This window comes from Oxyura jamaicensis, chromosome 20, assembly GCF_011077185.1.
Source record: "Oxyura jamaicensis isolate SHBP4307 breed ruddy duck chromosome 20, BPBGC_Ojam_1.0, whole genome shotgun sequence".
In the NCBI taxonomy this organism is placed as follows: Eukaryota; Metazoa; Chordata; class Aves; order Anseriformes; family Anatidae; genus Oxyura; species Oxyura jamaicensis.
The window spans coordinates 6401039-6420863 of NC_048912.1; the positions used below are offsets into that span (position 1 = coordinate 6401039).

The 19825-nt window shown below is 37.2% G+C and overlaps 1 protein-coding gene across 4 annotated transcripts in view; it reads left to right on the forward strand.

Annotated features, from left to right (window-relative positions):
* The window catches only part of NCOA3 (nuclear receptor coactivator 3), a 79392-nt gene that overhangs the window by 39676 nt on the left and 19891 nt on the right, over positions 1–19825 (forward strand). For all 4 annotated transcript variants that reach the window (XM_035344180.1, XM_035344179.1, XM_035344183.1 and 1 more), the window contains one exon: positions 14857–14932. The gene's annotated coding sequence lies outside the window, so the exon portion shown is untranslated. The remainder of the gene's footprint in view (positions 1–14856; positions 14933–19825) is intronic.

A 19825-nucleotide genomic window follows, 5' to 3' on the forward strand; every position in this document is an offset into this window, starting at 1 on the left:
CCTGTGTCTTTCCATCCATAGAGACAACCTTGGGTTTTTTGGCTTCTTAGTTCTTCCAATGAGATAGCAGGAAACCACTTGGCTGATGCACCAATCTGCCTGCTAGCAATGGGCAGCAAAATGTCTGACAGAATCTCATCTGCCAGGATCTCTTTGGCTTGCAATATCAAGGTAGTTGTCAATGAAGTATTTCTCTGAGAAGTCTTCAAATCTGTTTATTAGCCAGGCTGAGAATTTCAAATTACAAATCCAGTATTACTCAGATCTATCACCCTCACATATGTTCATAATCAGTGCAAGTTTTATCAGAGACTTCAGGCTTCTTTCAGTCTTTGGGAGTCTAGGATTTATTTGCCCCAAAATATGCACTTTTTTGAGTCAGAAGGGAAATCCCAATCTGAGCTGGGTATTTCTGCCCGCAGTTCTCTGCTATCTTGTCTGTTAACAGAACAGGAGAGAGCTGCGCAAGCTGACATACGAAGAAGTATTTCAGATGTTTTGTCATAGTTGAAGGTTTGAAGCCAGTTTGGAACTTCAGACTTTGCTGGACCACTTTGATAAAAATTGGAGATTCAAGATGGGATTTCTTTGCTCCAGTTTGGCAGCAGCAGGATTCCAAGCAGTAGTTGATCTCAAACAGTCCTAAGAGGCTGAGCAGATTTACTCCATTTTCTCTGTTGTTTTGGATCAACCTCAGTCAAATCTGCGGTCATAATTGTAGAATAACTTCTCCCCGTAGATTTGCTGAGCTTAAAATAGGGAGTACTTTGTTCTAATCATTTCAAGTTATTACTAATTCATAACCAGGCATGATAAAAATCATACAGACAACAAGACAAAGTAAGGTAAAATTCAAAAAATAAGTCTCTTTATTGAGCTTGCTGGTCTTTAAATAATCCATAGATTTTGACTACTGTTCTTAAAAGCTTTGCAGATTCATTTAAAGAAATGAATGCATTGATTTATGACATCTTAAAATTTTGAAACAAATGTAGTGCAGGAAAGCTGACTTTGTTTTAGGGGCTTAAAGACCCATGGGGACCTTAGGCTGATGTCTAGTAAAATTTGGTCTTGCAGACAAAATAAGCTGTATGAATAGCAGAAAATATCTTCTTAAAAACATAAATAAAAAGTTACAGTAGTTTTCCCAGTGTGATTGTTTTTAACTACCTGTGAATGTCTGTATATTACAAGAAAGTCAGAAAAAACATTTTTCTCTTTAGCAATTATCCCTCATAATTTGTCTGCTGTTTATGGAATACTGGTAGGGTGATGGGCAAAAGGATCTCTTAGAAATGTTAACTTTCCTATATCAGACAACATTTATATACTTTTCTCCTGTAAAGACTTTCTTCTGTTCATTCCCCCATGTGCGCGTGTCCAAGAAGGCAGTATTTTGTAGACAGATACCTCTTTTGTAGAGGAAGATACTGCAGCAAGCTCTTCTCTGTGTGATTTTTCTTGAGATATTTTGGGTTACTGTGCTGGAAACCCATGTGATCAATGACAAACTGTGATCTTGGTGGTGATGGTTTTCATTTGTTTTTGAGGGTAACAAGTAAGGTATTTTGTGCAGTGACTTGAAGCTTGGCTGTCCTTTCCTGGCTACCCTCAGCTGTCGTAGTTAGTCTTATTTCCCTGTTGTAACACACCAGTTGACAAAGTGGGACTGGGATGGGATGGGGAGAGAATGAGGAAGATACTGTAACTGCCTTGATATGATGACATTTGTGTGGTATTGGCCTTTAAAAAAAAGCTGCAAGAAGAAAGCATTAGCAGGTGGAATAACTGGTGGTGCTTCTGTCCAGTGTAGAGGAGCTGAATAGTTCGGATTTGCTCTATATCCAGGACTGGTATTTTTGTGAAATGTTGCTGCTAAAATAGCAGAGTTTGTTTACACACGTGTGTGTGTGTGTATGTGCTGTGGTCAACAACAGAGTTAAGTGCTTTGCAAGCTCATAAAGGTCTTAAATGTGAGAATCTTTCTGAGACCGATTTTGGATTACTTTCTTAATTTTGTACAAAATGAAGTGGATGGTAAGGTACATGTTGGAGGCGAACATGTTTCTATAAATTTATGTTGCTTTGTTTTTAATTTTCCTTACGAAATAGCTGTAGGCATCATTATGTAAAATTATAGATGCTAGGGATGTCATAGCACATATATAAATCCTTTGCTTGAAAAAGCATTTTGTAATAACAGGAATGGACAAGCTTTATAACAAGCTTTATTTTTATCACTGATGTTCAAACCCTTCTCTTAATTTGTTTCTCTAAAATACATTTATTCTATGTTCACTTGCTTATTTTTGTTTGTCTATGATCTAAATAATTGCTTTTTTATGGTAAGAGCAATTTTGACAAATAGAAATTACAGTTAATGCTGTAGTTCTTAATACTGTTCTTATTAAAATACTAAGTTAATAAAGGAAAGAAAATGATTGTTTTTTCTTCACATTTTTATGTCTGTTGCAGGCTGCCACAATGACATTTTTTTCAAATCTCACTCTATTTGGTATTTCTCTTGAAACACCGTCTGTGCCAGTGACTCAACAGGCAAAGCACCTCCTCACTTTTCATTTTAAAAGAAAAATAGTTTCCATTCCCACTACATTGTAAAAGCAAATTTGAAAATATCAACAGTTTACACAGAAATTTGATAGAAGGAAATGGAAAAGTGAAGAGCTTAAATCTAGAAACCACCTATTTTTTTGAGAAACGGGGAGAGAAATGTGAGTTTTTATTACATGTAATTGTAAAGGCGGGTCAAAAAAAAAGAACAAAACAAACAACAAAAGCCCAGAACCAACAAACACATCAAAAACCTGACTTGGAGAATTCAAGGTTTCACTGACCTGTTTTCCTCCTCCCTCATTGACCTCTGGCTGATAAATGCTTGAAGCTTTGACTTGTAGAAAATGTTAGATGTTTGGTATGATAGCACTATGTTTATCCTAACAGTTTTTCTTTAGCTTAATCTTTTACAAGAGAGGCTTCCTGGTAAACCTCTATCAACAAACCTCCTCGTAAAATTACATTTCTCACTGGCAAAGGAGTATCTCTGCAAGTTCCCTGAGTACAATAGGCTGTGTGGGTAAAGATATCTTTGCCACTGCACTAAAGCAATTCAAATATAAAAAGAAATCTTTTTACAAGTTGTACCAAATGCATGATGACAAGAAATATTAGATCAGTTTGAGGATCATATGACTCACACGGTGATTCTGTGTGACTTTCATTCTTTTTTCTTCAGGGCATTTTTTTCCCTCTCAAGACCAGGTTTCCTTTTCAGAGGTCACGCCAGGGTGGCAGACCTTGTTTATGCACGCACTCAGTCATTTTATTCTTTAGGTTGGCTTCTACTGTCTTCCTAGGGATGGAAGTCAGTCAAGGGATGAATGTCACTGGTCCAGAGCTCCTCAGTGTCCCTGCAGCCTCCTTTTTGCCAGCAGCAGTTACACTGGTCACCTGCCAGTCCTCCGATTCAGCAGCAGTTTGTAACGACAGACTGTGGAGCTTGGCCGGCAGTTCCAAGCACTCACGTTTGAGCCCCTTGCAAATGACAGGTATCCTGGAGACTGAGCAACACCCGGGGTGTCTGTTTGCTTTCATACTTTCTCCACAAGTCCTTAACATTTTCTACATCTTGTTCCTCCAGCCAGTTTGCTGCAAAGAACATGCTGGCTGTGGGAATTGCCCGAGCATCTTCAATGGGACAGACCAGTAGCACAAATTCATTCACAGGGCTGTGGCTTTATCCCCCTCCGAGTGCCCGCTTTCTGCCTGTGCCATGAGGAGGTGTACTGGCTGCCTGGCTGGCTTCCTGCTTCTCATGTGTTTAAACATCTTTTTACTATCAGAGTTCGGTGCAAGGCACGCTTCTCGTTCTTTTTTTAGCCTTCTATTTCCTGTTTACATTTGATTTACCGGGTTTTCTAGGCGTTTCAATTCTTCCTAGGTGGACAAGCTTCCCGCTTTGAAATGCTGACCTTTCCCTGTGGAAGCCCCCTTAGCTTTCTTGTGGAGCCGTACAGGGAGGAGGGGGGTTGATGTTTTTGTTCTCTGCTGCAAAAGCTGTAGGTGCAGCAGCTATTATCCAGAAATCGTTTGAGAGGCAGCATCATTTTTGTCTCTCCCTGTCTGCCTGTTGTCATCACACTACAGTCATACAGTGACAGCGTAATCACTTTCCATCTTGAGGGCTGAGGGGGTGTGGAGATGTCCTCACGTATCGCTGGAGATGTGTAAATTAATATTCCACACTGCTGCTGAGTTGCAGGGTGGTTTTTAAACACAACTGATCTTAGAGGAGAATAATACCATCTTTGAGATGTGTGCGCAAGCATTAACTGATTAATGTGCTGACTTCCTTTTCCTTTTCTTTTTATCACTTACAGCTATTTAAAATATTTGCGTTTAATATTTTGAACTGGAGCTACAAATGGTGTTTTGTAATGAAGAAATAAATAGAATATTGTAACGTGCTAGAAATTTTAGAGTATATCTTTCCTGTAGCCTTTGTATAGTGTGGAAAAATGTTTTGGCAGAATTCTTTGTAGTGTTGAAAATTAAATCTTGATTCAGTTCATGTAGTGTAATTCCTGACTTAAACCTGTAAGTTATAAATAACTGGAGACTTGCAGTGATCGTAATAGTGAGTATTTTTACTGTGCCAATTAGTGTTCCTAAAAGTCATCTTAAAAATGAAGCTTACGATTTGAAAGGCCTTTTTGTACTTCCAGCAGCTGTATTCAGAGCTGATAATTCAATTCTAAGTAGTACTCCTGTTGGTCTTACAAAGATCCCCCCAAAAACTATTTCAAATTTGGAATTAAATTTGCAAAGTCTTCTACTTTTTAATCTGTGAACATCTGGTGAGTTCTAGTAAGATTTTTTTGTTTTCATTTGTCTTTACCTTGGTATTTCTCTGTGGCTCTGATCCAGTGTTTTTGATGGCCAAGCAATAATTTTTTTCTGAGGTCCGTCGAAGCGCTAGGCTTTATTTGTTCTATAGATTCAGCCCTTTGTTCAGTAGCTTTTATAAAACGTGTCCATCATACCTAGCTGGTTACTTCTCTTTAGTAAAGACGTGTTCTTTTCCTGTTCCTCTCTGTTTAAGTCTGCTTCATAACTTAAGATTTTTTTTAAACTAAATTCAGTTCAAAAAAAAAAAAAAAAAGAACGAGAAATAAAACTAATTTATTTTTGGCACGCAATGCTTCCTAACCGCATTTTCAAGAATTATTCACATCTTCACGTTACAAACAAACTCAGCCTGCTCCCCTGCCTCCCCCACATCCTCCATGTAGGCCTTATAAGCAGGCCATTGTCTCCGTCCCACTGCGGTGGCACACATGTGGATGCTCTTCTCAATTCTTTTCTCCCTTGCAGCCCTAATGACCACTACTCTTGATTCCTTTTCTCAGGCAAATTGACATAGGCTGTACAAAAAGAAATTTAGGTCACAAATAGCTTCATTCTGCTTGAGTGAGGGGAAGATTCAGCTGAATGTGTGCCTCTAGATACTGTCAATTTCTGGCAAAATATGGCAAAATCCATGTCATCCCACAAATAGTTCATCATCTCAGATCATCGGCTCAACACTATCACCAAAGGAATGTGCAGTTTTAGTATGAAATGTGTGTGCAACTGAGAGTTTTAAAGCTGTATTTATGATTCTTTTCTGGAGATTGAAATCAGGTGTTGTGTTCATCTGTACTGTCAATGCAACTAGGATTATTAGGAACGACTAATTTTAAATATCTACATTTATTTTATGTAGTTTCATTTCAAAATGGTTTGTTCTATTTTGACAGAAGCCCATTGACTACCCTCAATACCTGATTTCCTGTCTGTCAGAACTGTGAATTTAGGGTTATAGCTCTAAGCATGGATGTAGCTTTCCTTCACGTACCTGGAACCCTAAGAGTGCCTCTTGGCTTGTTGCACTGAGGTGTAGTGGTAGGTAATTTGTACTTACACATGGACCATATTAGTCACAAGTGTGTTCCGATGGCCGAGTTGAGCAGGCAGTAGCAATGCTCTTCTATTCATTCAGAATTACTTTTCTCTAAGCAAACAAATTCATTTTTTGCATGCTCCTTGTATCTGCCATTCATGTGTAGAAAAAGCAAGCACTTACAAAAACAGGAAACTATTTTGTGTTTGGCGTTACATCTCCCAACTGTCTTGTAACAACATCCTTTTATGGCTGGCTACTTGATTTTCCAGTTAAAATCTACGGTGCATTTAAAGCATACTTCAGTCACGCACTTCATCTCTTCTGTAGGCTGAGTTGTGTGTGCAGTCTAGTCCTCCTTTCTAAGTTAAGAGCACCCAAAAGGTAAAAATTTTGCAGATCCATCGCGATCTCTAGTTGTTTTACAGGATGCTGTGATTAGTGTAAGCATGTTAGCGAACTTCTTCAGGCCTTTATTTATTATTTTTTTTTTTCTGTTGTTGTGTTGTAACAGCAGAATGCTATTCCCTCAAATGTTTGTGCCCTTGAAAGTGCTGTGTATTTCAGCTGTCTGCAAATTCGTGACAGCAGGCTGTGCAAGTTATGACATGCTTTTCTTAAGGGGATAATCAGTGCTTCTGTCCAGTGCTAGAGGCTTGGTAGTGTGGGGTGCCGTGCTTTATACAACAGCCTTTGAGTGTTTAGCAAGAGGGAAAGAAATTCCTGTGAGCATGTTTTGGGTGGCATGTTATGTCAGCTCATCTGCTGCAGACCCAGAGCACCACTGGCAAGGCTTGTTCATCTCCATTAAATTGTGCATTACTCTGCTGCTAACATCAAGGTCTGTCTTTGAAGCACAGTAAAGACTAGAACCGAAAGAGTTCATTAAGCATTGTATTGTTTTCTAGGTGTTAGTGCAATGAACATCTTGAGAGACAGGAGTTTTTTCCAAGGTTAATATCAGAGACTAACTCCTTAATTGTGTAACAAATTGCATTCTTATATATTAAAGACAAAATACTGGGATGTTTAACACTAGAATAAAAGATTCTTGAAGCTGCAGCACTGGGTGCATACTTTGAAGACCTAATGTTGTGTCGTTTGTAAACATGCAAGGCAGATATCTTAGGGTTTTCTTTTTAGTAGTCAAAATCAAAGGGGGTCTTTCAGTTGATGGCTAGGATGTTCCATTACATTTTGAAGTTGACCTGATGTGTTTAATGCTCAGGAATTTTCACGTCAGAGGACTTTATTCTATGGATAAGAACTTGCCTCACTTGGTCAGTCTGGCTGAAAATGGTTTCTTTCATAGAATCCACCCAACAAAAGGGGAGGTCTGTCAGAAGTTTACAGTATCTCCCAGGAGACTGTATACAAATAGAGAAACAATTATAGTTTACTGTTCCCCAGTACTTCCACAAAAGCAGAGTATGACAGAGCTGTATAGAAATCCTCACAGGCACCAGGACTGTCCTTTTCAGGGATTTGCAGTTTCCAGCTGCTGATGAAGTTCTGTGCCTCTTAATAGTGGGGGATTATTCAAGCGCTGGGAAATGGCGGATGAAGTTAGCAGGCTGATATGCTAAATGTATGGTGAGGTGATTAATGACGGTGCTGTTTAAGGCATTTGAGCACCAACAAGATCACATTGGATCTCCCCAAATAAAGTATCCTAGAGTAGAACTGGGTAAACAAAGCTATGATTAAAGCTTTTAGATCATTGCAAAAATTCTAGCTTGCTTATGGCTTCTGAGACACTTGCTTTTTAAATAAGGAGATATAAAAGGAATAATAAGATTTTGTTTTCCACCCTTGCAATTGTAATTTAAAATATTTTTTCCTCTGCAAATTCACACTTGAACGTGTTTACTTCTTCAGATAAGAAGATATCTTAAAAGCCAATCACCATGCCAACTGATTTGATGAATACTCTCAATTCACATGCAAGAGTCAAAGACTAAATTGTAAATACCAGGGATGAACAAACATTACTAATAATAGCTGTAGAAAATGCAATATATTCATCTGTTCTGAATGCTTTTATGAACATTACTTGCAGGGAAGTTCAAAAGCTGGCATTAAGCTTGGCATCTGCTTGACAGATATCACAAGTCAGAAACTGATAGTGTGCACAGTTAATTTTCGATCCTGTCAAAATCAGTCAGTTTGTCCCTTTGTCTGAAGGTATTTTGGTGTTCGTAGAGATTTTGATCCAAATTTTATTTTGCAGCTGCAAAGTGACTTCTGTCTCTAAATTTCAGTTTCCAGTGGACAAGATTTTACGAGGAAATTGCTGATATTTTGGCTAGTTTTTAAGTGCTGCTTTGGAAAATTTTGATTTTGAATTGTTCTCATTCTAAACATATTTTGTGGTCTCTGGAAAATGATTCTGCCATGATAGAGTCTGATTCAATTATAGCAATGCCATAGCACTAAGTGAGTTAATGCCATTTATAATCCTGTACTCGTGTTTAAATTCTCTCCAGAATCCAGAAAGCAGTCTGCTTCTTGAGATGCTGGGAAGGTAAAATGCACAACAGAAAAATTGCATACAATGAATAAAAATGTATTTGAACACAGTCAGAGTCTCAGGAAGGAGAATGAACTTGCTGACGACATGTTCAGAGCTTCAGGAAAGGGAATTGGACTTGCTGATGTCTTGAGGAAAGACCATGTGTATTTAGTGAAACAAACTTGGTTGAGTTGATTACACTTCCTGTTTTCACCAAGAACTTCAGAAGTACACTCTGTTTTTTAAGTGTCACAGTGTATACCTCCCAGAAAATGCTAACCATTGCTACTGAAAACTTACAGGTTGAGTTCTAGTTCTAGTGAAACTATGTTTGGAAAGTTGCTTTGTTTCTTTTAAGGGAAAACTAATTTCTTAGTCATTATTAAATTAAGATAAGAGGTTGTGTATCTTTTTCAGCTCATGCAGGAAAGTATCTTTGTCAGCCTATTATCTTACAGGAGCTACTGTATTTTGTAAGGAGAAAAAAATGTAGTAATTGGCTAATTTACCTGAGCTTTAATTGGTGTAGTAAGGATTTGGTGTTTCTGTCTAATTATATTAATAAACATGTTTTGCCAGGCATGCATGGATAAATAAAATTGGACTGCTGTATATGACTTCCAGTGTTTCAAGAATAAGAACAAGAACATTGGCTAAGCTTTGAAAACTAGGTTTTGTCAGTAGATTGTCCCTGGCCTTGAGTTCTCAAAGATTTGCAAACTTTCTGCTTCAGTGTATAAAAAGAAATTGAGATCAAATACATTATTTTTTCTTAGTAAACTCAAATTGTATTTTAATGGTTTTATTCAGTATTTAAGTGCCTCATCATTTTGCAGTTCTGCCTAGAAATCAGAAAGATGTATCAGTCCATATTAAAATAATGAAAAAAATACTGGTATAAAAGCATGTTTTGCATTTTTTAAATAACAAGGTTGGTTAGATGCTTCGATAGAAGAGAGAAGGTTCGTATATTAAGAAAAAATACATGCGCACACACACAAAGAGAACAAAAGCCTGGAATCAACATCAATTTTCCCCTCCCTCCCAAGTACCCATGAGGCCTATGCTCTGAACAGCTTCGTCTCCTGAGAATTTCGAGGGTTTTATTCAGCTTATGTTCTAGTTTCCATTTTATGATACAGCAGTGCAAAATAAGTGTGTATATAAAGCTTAAAAACTATATGGGTGGCCAAATATTTCTGGAGTATAGAAAGATACTTCTGAGCTCTTCAGAATTTAATTTCCATTAGGCAGAGAAGGACAAAGTATTCATTAAAACTCTTTCTCTAATGTGGAGTGCTTTACATTTTTTTTTTTTGACAAATTAAGCTCATGAGGGGAAGAAAAATAATGAACTTTCTGTCCTGTTTAGATCCAGTTTTAGATCATTGTATCAAAGCAAATATCTCACCCTTGTAGACTTAGTCAGTCTTTACCACTGCTGCTCCCATTGAAGTCACGTACTGGTGAGGCATGAAACAAGCTTTCATCAGGTGAGTTAATGTATTCGCTTGAAAACATAAAAGTTAGAGGTGGTTAAAAATAAATTATGTTTTCAGATTTACATGGGTCCAGCTCATATCTTCATGTTCTAAGGCTTTTAACGTCTGTTTCTAATTTACAGAGATTTTGTACCTTGGATTAGTAATCCTAATTTAAATAATTTAGGATCAGATACTTCCCTTTTAATAAATTATGTGAATTAATTCAAATTTAATTCCTAATTAAGATGACATCATAATATGTAGATATGCGTTGTACAGCTTACATTCTTAGTAACCTGTGGATTATATCATGTCTCCTGGCACGGAGTCACTTATGAATTAAATATGTGTAAAGCTGGAAAGTGACTCTCCCTATGTATTCTCTTGTGAGCTCTGGCAAGGGCATTTTGTCTTGTAAATGGAGAACTTCATTAAAATTCTTCTCTCTCTTTTTTTTTTTTTTTTTTTTAGAATTTTGCTGCTGTTATCAGCAGTAAAGAGAATAGTGCACTGGTCACAGCACAAGCTCTTTACATAGCACCCACTGTTTTGGCAAGGATGATGGGGAAAAGTGTCTTCCACTTTCAGAATGTCAGTAAATATTAATATAAAACTGAAGCAGACCATATATATTTCAGTCAGCCAATGACTTGCTTGAGTTTCTTCTGTTAAAGGGTCTGGATGTACAGAAAGGAATGGTGGCGGTGTGGTTTCTTACCAGCTATGTAGTTATCACGTCTCATTGTAGTAGCCCATATATCACATCCTGTCTCTTTGGTGGTATTTGAGCTCAGGATTTTTTCTTTAGATATATTTATAGCATTTTATTTTTTTCTATTTTTTTTTTCTAAAAGTCTTCCAGATACAAGTTGGTAAGGACGTACCTATGTTAAAAACATTCTAAACCTGTGTTAAAAACATTCGAATCCTGAGATGCCAGCAGCTCTACCGACAGCCCAAACGACCACATCCAGTACAGGGGCTTGGGCATTAGTTGAGATGAAAGGCTCCCTTCAGCATCTTTCGGCCTCTTGTTTGAGCATACCAGTTCCTGTTGCCAGTGTCGTGCAAGTAGATGGTGTGGCTGTGTCATGTCCAACTGCCTTTTACTTAAAAGAGCTATATCCTGATGAAAACAGCTAGCTAAGTGTCAGTTCAATACCTGTTTGCAGCTGGTTTATGAGGACAACGTTTGTTCTGACTGCAGGGTGTGGCTCACACGTCTTCAGGTCACCGGTGAGCTGCTTTAACCACTTTAGCACAGGGCCGGAGATGACGGGTGAGACATTTTGCCAAATATTCTGCAGCATATGGTCAAGGCAGAGGGATAAAGACTAGCCTTTATTTTGTGACAGTGAGTTCACTGGGGCCTCTGTTTTTCTTCCATTTTGTTATGACAGGATCTGAAATCTATTGCAGTGGCTAGCAAACAGGGACATATAGGAAACAAATTAACAAGTAATGACATTCCAAAAATAGAGCACACGCATTATTTATCAGAGGAACAGGAGAAGTACCAGGAGTGTGTTCCACCTCTGCCCATCCTTTAACTGGAAGTGCCCTGTCATTTTAATATATGCAAAGAGAACAAGGCTCGAGTTAATTGTCATGTCTGAAAAAAAGAGGCAAAGTGCACGGTGCTTACTAAACACAGCAGGGAAATTGGTAAATGAAACCTGACAAGGCCTGAAAAATTACAGTCTCCCTAAGATGGAACGTATAATATAAAAAGGATGTGTGCTGAGTTAAGATTGTTTAACATGTTGCAACAAGGTGTGCTTCATTGACTGCCAGATCATAGATAGCACCTTTTATTTTTTTTAACTGACAGCCCTGATTCGGTGAAGTCTGTGTCTGAGTCAGTTATTTGTTATCTAGAAAATAGAGGCTGAGAGGGTGGGAGAAAAGGGGAGTGGAGAATGATGAAATCCATATGTTTTGGAATAGTATTTTATTATTGGTTATCGTACTGAGGGAAGTGCTTGATTTGGATAATGATGTATCAATACAATTAACAAAGTAAATTGATTTTTCCTTTATAATGTATGTAGGGCTGCTTTAGTCCTGAACTATAGGCGAAGACTAGATAGGTGAAGTGCAAAATAGTTACAGTACACCAACAGCTCCACATTAACTCTGTACTTCGGTCTCGTTATCTGTTTCTGTAGTTAGTTACACCGTGCTGTCGGTTCACAAAGCTGTGGTTAAGGTTCAGTGGTATTTTTTCCGTCTGCTTCTTTTTCCCCCCAAGAAGTTAAAAAAGATGTTACTTTGACGTACTGTAGTCTACAGTATAGTGTGTTATATTTGATTTCCTTTTTAAACAGGCATATGAATTATCTCTGAAACATTTAAGGAGGACCAAAGATGTAATCCTCTTTAAATCTTTCTAAAGGTAGCCATTGTGTTTACCTCCTCTGGCACATTTGGCTATGAATGTGTCCTATTGTTGCTAGCTGTGCCACATACAATGATATGGTTTATCACCTGGCCATTCCATCCAAAGTCTAATGTAATATTTCTGTGATGTTTTTTAAAAATCAGCTTGAAAACTCAACCAATCTTAGATTTAGGTTTTATATCTGTGCTACGTTGAATGCCTAATTTCTCTACGGTGTAAACTGAGTGTCTCTGTAGCTCATCCTGAAAGTGGGGGAGGCAGCTGAAGGTCAGTATGTCGAGCTCATTGACATCAAAATACACCAAACAATGGCTTTGTTTGAACAGTATTGTTTTTGGTTGAACTGTTTTTAGGCAGGAAACAGTATGCTCACGTGTGGAAAGTGGTACCAGCGCGGGGAGAGCTGATGGAGAAGCAATTGCACAGCCCCAAATGCCAGGTGCTATAGAGTAGCACTGGCTTTGAGACTGGCAATCGCTTTGTGCACGACTGTGCTTTGGTATAGGCACTCTGGGAACCCTAACTAATTTGGGTGAAGGAGAACAGAAAGCAGTGTTGACATAAAATATTCTTTATATTTAAACTGTTATGAAGTTGGCTGTGATCTCATTACTCAGGTGAGGAAGCAGTGGTTTTAGAGTAGGCATAGGGAATACTACTCTAGATGCTCTTGTAAATCCTTTAAGGGCCTTCCTATGGGGTTATTCAGGAGGTTTCTTTACGGTTACCTTATTGCAGTACTACTTTTAGAATTTTGATTCCATCATCTCTTTAACAGCTCAGATTACTTACATCTATAGAAGGAATATTTACGTGAGAGGAATAGAAAAGGAATATTCTAAAACTCATTTAAATAGTATTAATATTTTGTGGGATTTTCAACTTTATGCTTTCTCAGGGTTCCTTTCTTTCCCCTTGCAGTTCCAGTCGTACAGGGTCCTTTAGGTACTGGTGGGTCTCGATTCTCCTGCACGCTTCTTCAAGTGATTTAGCACTATCAGATTCTCCTGCATAGTTCAGCTTCCTAGTGAGATTCCTGTTTGTGATGGTGAACTACCTCCATTCTTGTACAGGCGTATGCATCAGTTTATCAAGCTGCTCTAAAAATCTGAAGAAAAAGCTTCACATCACACTGAACAGCAAATATAATTTATGCTACCTTTTTCCTTCGTAAATCCTGTCCAGTAGAGATATCAGCAAATAGCCTTTGCTGGGTATAAGACATCCCAGGAAGCTAGGTGGCAAGCTGTAACTGAGTGCAGCATAGGACTGCTTTAGCATTTTTATGGAAATGAACAGCTGAAGGATTTAATTTTCCATCATGTCCAAACAAATGTTTCTGATACTGCATCTTAGGATTTCTTTTGATTTTTCTTCTTTCTCTGTGCGCTTTTGTTCTGGTTTCCATGATTAGCAGAGGTTGATTTAGCATAAAATGGTGTTATAGAAGTCTTTAATTAGTAGACAATTTACTCTTGATGCTTACTCTTATGTGACCACATTGTCAATCAACCTTCTAATTGGCAATTCCAGTTCATACAAATAGAGCTACAATCAGTATTGTCAAAGGGATGGTTAAAACAGCAGATGAATGTGAATGCAACCAGTTGATATGAAAAGCTTCAGTTTAATCTCTTAAGAAATGAGCTACTTGAATAGAACTCCTTTACCTGCCTACTGGTGATTACCTATTAAGTAGTCTGGGTAGAAGTATCAATTTTGAAACTCTCGATTTTGGATAGGACTATGGTGTGTGCTTACATGTGAATGTCTCATAAATATTTCCCAAGAGCAATTTATTTTTCTAATTAGCTTGAACAGCCTCTGCTTTACATAGTGCTTTAAGCAGTTTTCAGTAAATCAATTCAATCACGCAGCTGTTGTTTGAAACTTTTCCTAAGTTACCGTAATTCTCTGTAGAGACCCAGAATCTCACTAATTAGTACACTTAATCATACCTTGTATAAAATGCATGATAATATGGATTACTCATTCCCAGAATTTCATAGAAAAACCGGGTAACAGAAAACCAAATGTTTGTAGCTCTGAAAACAGTTTGCTATTCTCATGTAACAGTTATGTGCAAAGCAGTGTGTGCAAGCTGACATAGAGTGGCTAAGCGCTTAGTTTTGTACTTGCCAATCATAACTTTACAAAATAATAAATTTAGATTTTAAAGTTACTAAGATCAAACATCTACTTTTTCATAAAGGACATCTTTTTTCCTAAAGGAGAAAAAATGCATTTAAAATATATATTTTCAGTTCTTTTATGAAAGAAAATCTATCATACTAGTGGCATTTGTGATGCTGAGATTCAGATTTTTTGGTTGCTTAGAATACAGCAAAAACGACAGTTACAGTTAGTACAACTGAGTTACAAACTTTCACAGTAAAATACCTGAATAATAAGTGTTTACTTTTTTGTAAGATTATTAATGTTAGATGAAATATTGAAAAGCAAACACCTTTTTCCATGTACAGCCTTTTTTGTTTTTCAGGATGTGACTTAAAATGACTTCTGATTCTGAAGGTCCTATGAAAAATACGCTGTGCTTGAATGTTTGCTAAGGACATGTAAGTGACCCATTTTATACTTGGACTATATGTACCTGAATAGTTATTTCCTTATCATTTTTAAAGCTGTGTTATTGTACATGTAAGTATATAAGAAGCATGGGGAGAGGGAGAGGGGGAGAGAAGGAGGGAAAAGAGAGGAGGAGAGGGAAAGAGAGAGCAAGAGAACCAAAGCCTTACTGCGGTACTGACATAAAGTGAGTTTTTCAAGTTTGCTTTTTTGTGGAATCCTATCCTTGTAATGGGAACATCAGTTGTTTCTGTGGTCAGTGTTACAACAAAAGAAACTTTGGCTGGTTTGAATAATATTTTAAATCAGAAAAGTATTTTTTGAATAATATTTTGAATCAGAATTTATCACTGGAAAGCTATCATGCTTTTTATATATAAGCTTTTAAGGAAAATATTTTTCTTCCTTAAGAATAGGGAGCTGCTGAATAGAATGTCTTTAGTTTTATTTACATAAAGTTAAATTTAATGATTTAGGACTTTCCTTAGCATAAACCAGTTTATTACAGTTTGTATCTTAAAAAGTTTTCTGAATTATGTCTTGGTTTTTAGAAAGGAAGATTGTATTTAATACTTTAAAATTATGTACAATTAAAGAAATTCCAGGCCATCTTCATGATTCATTGAAAAGGACTGGTTTGATTTAATTGTTCATAATTGGCTTATTCTGGGGAATGCTAAGAGCCAGTTTATGCTTTTTCCCTAGTGAATTCTTCAAACGAGAAGTCGGCTCAGACATAAGAGCTTCCAAATGTGCTGTATGCCACAAATACATATATTTACTATAGCAAAATGTTGATGGTTTCGTGGGACTAGAAGAGTGCTAAAAGAGTTTATGCACTTAATACAATTTTATCTTGTGTGTGTATGGTCAACTATTTCAACTAAACAAATACAAAACCTAAATCTGAAGTATGTACTTATCTATAATTTTTGGCTTCTGGTAGGACAAAAGTTTCCCAGTTGCCATAACCTTTTTGGTGAATAGGTCTTTAACCTACTGAGAACACTGCCATAAGAAAGAACATAAGGGAAGTAACACTTGAAGAAGGAAACGAACCCAGTGAAAGACAACGTAGCAGAAGTTAATGCTCTAAGTTAGGAGCATTTCAGTTTGCGTGAGTGAGAGGAATAAGACCAGGGAAGAAATGATCACACCAGGCTGGAAACTTTCTGCTTAGTGTACTCAGTACTTCTTAATGTGCTTTTGACTTGAATTCTTTCTAATAAATGGCTTTAGGAACTTTCTCAATATCAAACATCTTATTATTGACATGCTTACTGTTTTTTGGTGGACCAATCTTTTAGAAGATTTTTTTAGCCTGTCTAAATATTGAAACTGGCAGGTTGAAAAGAGCCAATCTTCTAAATGCTGATGATTTCTTTAAATTGTCGGTTTGTTTTTGAAATTTGTACATATACTGTTGAAATGGATGGACTATTAATTGCTAGAACTTGTTTTATGTCATGTGCAAAACAATAGTGCCTTTTTTTTTTTTTAATAGTCCATTTATGGTTTTCACTGAAAAATGAATAGACCTACCATGTGAAAAGTATAATGCAAGGGCAGAGACACATGCACCTCATTGAAAGGGACAAATGCTTTTTTCAAGACTTACTGATGAGCGAAGAGTTCTTTGTTATTTTTTGTTTTCTTGATTCCCCATTTTGATGAGTGAGGAAAAAACGTGGAAAATTTAGAATTATATTGGAAAAGGTAAATCTAGTGGTATTGCAAAAATATTTATAGGATTTAGTATTTTTGAATAGTCATGAAAGTTTAGAACATTTTCTCCAAATGTTGCTGCCTCTGGTTCCAATCCACTGGTGGATGTAGGAACGTTAGTATATAGTGTTTCATTACTGCTGCAGTTGAAGGAATCAATGTCTTTCTCTTTGAAGACATTAAACCATCTCTTATAACATCTTGTCTTTTCTCAAATTAGTTTTAAGTATAAACTGCTCTGGTCCTATTTCCTTCCATCCAATTTTAGCATCGTCTATTTCATACAAATATAGATCTTTCTAAATTATTTGCTGAGAGTGAGTGCTGTGTTTTCCCAAATAATTGGAAAATAATATTGGACAGAACAAGGTATGGCTTATTATGAACTGTACTGAATAGCTAAATAGACTATAGCTTTTATTTTACTAAGTGTTTCATGGGAATGACAAAGGATTCCAATGCAGTGTAGTAATTTGCTGGTTCTAATAACATCAGACTAGCAAACATTTAAAAGTTATTATATACATAGGAATTATTGGTCATTAAGTATACCCGACTTTAAAATTAGGCAGTCCCAAGTAATTCTATCTACAAATTATATAAATTAGGGACAGATAAATTTTAGAAAAATCCAGTTGTTTGTGATGGAATAGAATCAGCATCCCTTCATCCCTATATATAATCCATCTGCTGTACTTTTTGCATTTTAAGCACAAACGTGCATACACTGTTAGTTGACCTTTTATGCGTGAGGTTTGCTATCCACTTTTTGAGTTTGTACCTGTAACTTTGAAGAAAGATAGCAGAACAGTTGTCAGATTTTTCATGAAAGTCTTTATTGTCACGTCTATCTTTCAGTTGTTCTGAGAAAGACTAGTGTATGATGAAGGATTATAATTCCTGTGTTTTGGGTAATTTATACTTATCTAAAGTTTCTTACATTTTCCTTCGTTTACATAGTAACTGAGCTATCCATTGTGTCAAATTAAGCTAGCTTATATTTCCATTAAGCAAATAAGAATTTCATTGTGCAATTCTTTTCTAAAAAAAAAAAAATGCTTTCTGTAAGTCAGATTATGCAATAGAACTAGTAGAGGAGTCTTTCTAGCACCATCTTTCTAGCTAGCATTGCAGGTGCAAGAGCCAGAAATTGTGCTCTTAGCTCAGAAAATAGGTTCATGAAGATGGTTGTACTAAACTTCCTTTACTTTAGTGGTAAAAATATATTAACTTTTGAAAACTGTTTCAGAGCTGTCTTCTAAACAAAATGAGTAGCATTAAAAAAAATCCCCTGTCCCCCAAACAGATTAAAAAAAAAAATCTTTAGCCCATTAGAAATTGCAGGTTCCTATTCAATAGATAAACGTAACATCTGGTATCTTTTAACTGGTGATTTATTTCATTATTAACTCACTCAATAATGGCTTCTTTTGCTAAGATGTCCTGGAGCAGGAAGATTAGTTTGACTATTAACAGTTTGTACTGTAAATCCACGCATGTTGGAAAGCAGCTGATAGAGTTTCCCTAGCTAAGCAGTTGTTGTGTTGTAGCTTCTCAGGAATACCTTTGGAAAGGTATTCTTAGGGAAAGGAAAAGGCATGGGCAGGGCACTCTGCAGCTCCAGGCTGGAAGAACCTACTGCAAACTACTTGGGTATAACAGTAGGGAATCGAGCTATGCCACTTACCAAATTTTTCCTTCCTTCTCCAAGCTTCTATTTGTAGGCACTTAACATTTTTCTTAAATACAAGTGCTGTGATGTGTATCATGTTTCTGAGACAAAACACAGCAACTTTGTTTTCTATTTCATCCTGTGCTGAGTTCAGTACCTGTCAATACAGGTAGATGCCAAACCAAAAATGGTGTTTCTGTTCGAAGTCACTTAATGCAACCCAAATTATGTTTCACTGAAATGTCAAAAATCAAGCTCAATTTTTCCACTATTTAATACAGTTTCAATTTTTCTTCCTCTTAAGTAGAATCATTTGCTCTTGGCTTTGGACATACTTGCTGTGCCCACACCCTTCCTGAGCCATCCTCAAGTCTTATTATAGCTTAAGCTCATCCTCTCTCTCTCGCCGCAATAGCTCTTCGTGCTGCAGCATCGCACTTTGCCCAGGAATGCAGCTGTGGGAGGGGAGAAGCACCAATCCTGATCCTGGGGTGCGTGTGTCACCCATGACCTGAGCGTGAGCTCCACAGGCATAAGACCCTGTGAGTCTGTTCTCCTGAGCTTCAGAGAATCGGCCGCTTTTTGCGTGATCGTAGCTTGTTTATATAATTCGGTTTTGAAACTACTTGTTCAGCTGAGCAGCTTTTCATTCAGCTGCTTAATTGAAGAAAATACCATTTGTGCTGCCGTTTGGCAATATACTGTCATCTAGCGGTGTAACTGTGTACCTCCAGCCTCAAGCAAGGTGGGCTACTATTTTCCCTGCGTTTAGGAATTTTTACCCTGGAGAAATACCTGACTGAATAACAGTCTTCAGGCTTGCTGTTCCATCTACCCTGCCTTATCCATCCTGGTTTTGTATCAGAGAGTTAGCTGTGACACCAACTTTGTACTTGTGCAGTCCTGGCTATAGTTGTGGAGTTTGGCATCTTCTGTAATTGTTTCAAATGCAAGATTATGCTTTACTGTTATTTTTAATTTTCCTGTGATTTACAAAGTATGTTATCCCTTCCTGTCCTAGTGCGTATCACGTGGAATGAATCTTGGTTATCAATATGACTTTATGTTAAGCATCATAACATTTGCTTAGCTGCAAAGAAAACTTGTGCTTTAAATGTATGCCAGTTTACTTCTGAATTATGCACATCTGCAAGAGTAATGCAGTGTTTCCTCCTCAGTACAGTCAGCAATCCTCTGTCCTTTCTAGTCTTCAAAGGTTGGTAATGTTGTAGGAGGAATGTCTCCAATTCTCTGTCTGTAGCTGACATACAATGATAACAGTATCAACTGCTGCAAGCAACCCCTCTGCTGCTTCACAAAAGTATGTTCTTGTGGGTCTTTCAGTTTGCTCCCTTAGGTAGTAGTATTTTTTGCCACAAAAAGCTGGTAAGCAAAAACCAAGTTAGTACATCGGAAGCAATGCACACACCTCTCTCTTTTTTCTTTAGATGACTTGTCCTGGAAGCACTTTGTTTCCTAGATGTCT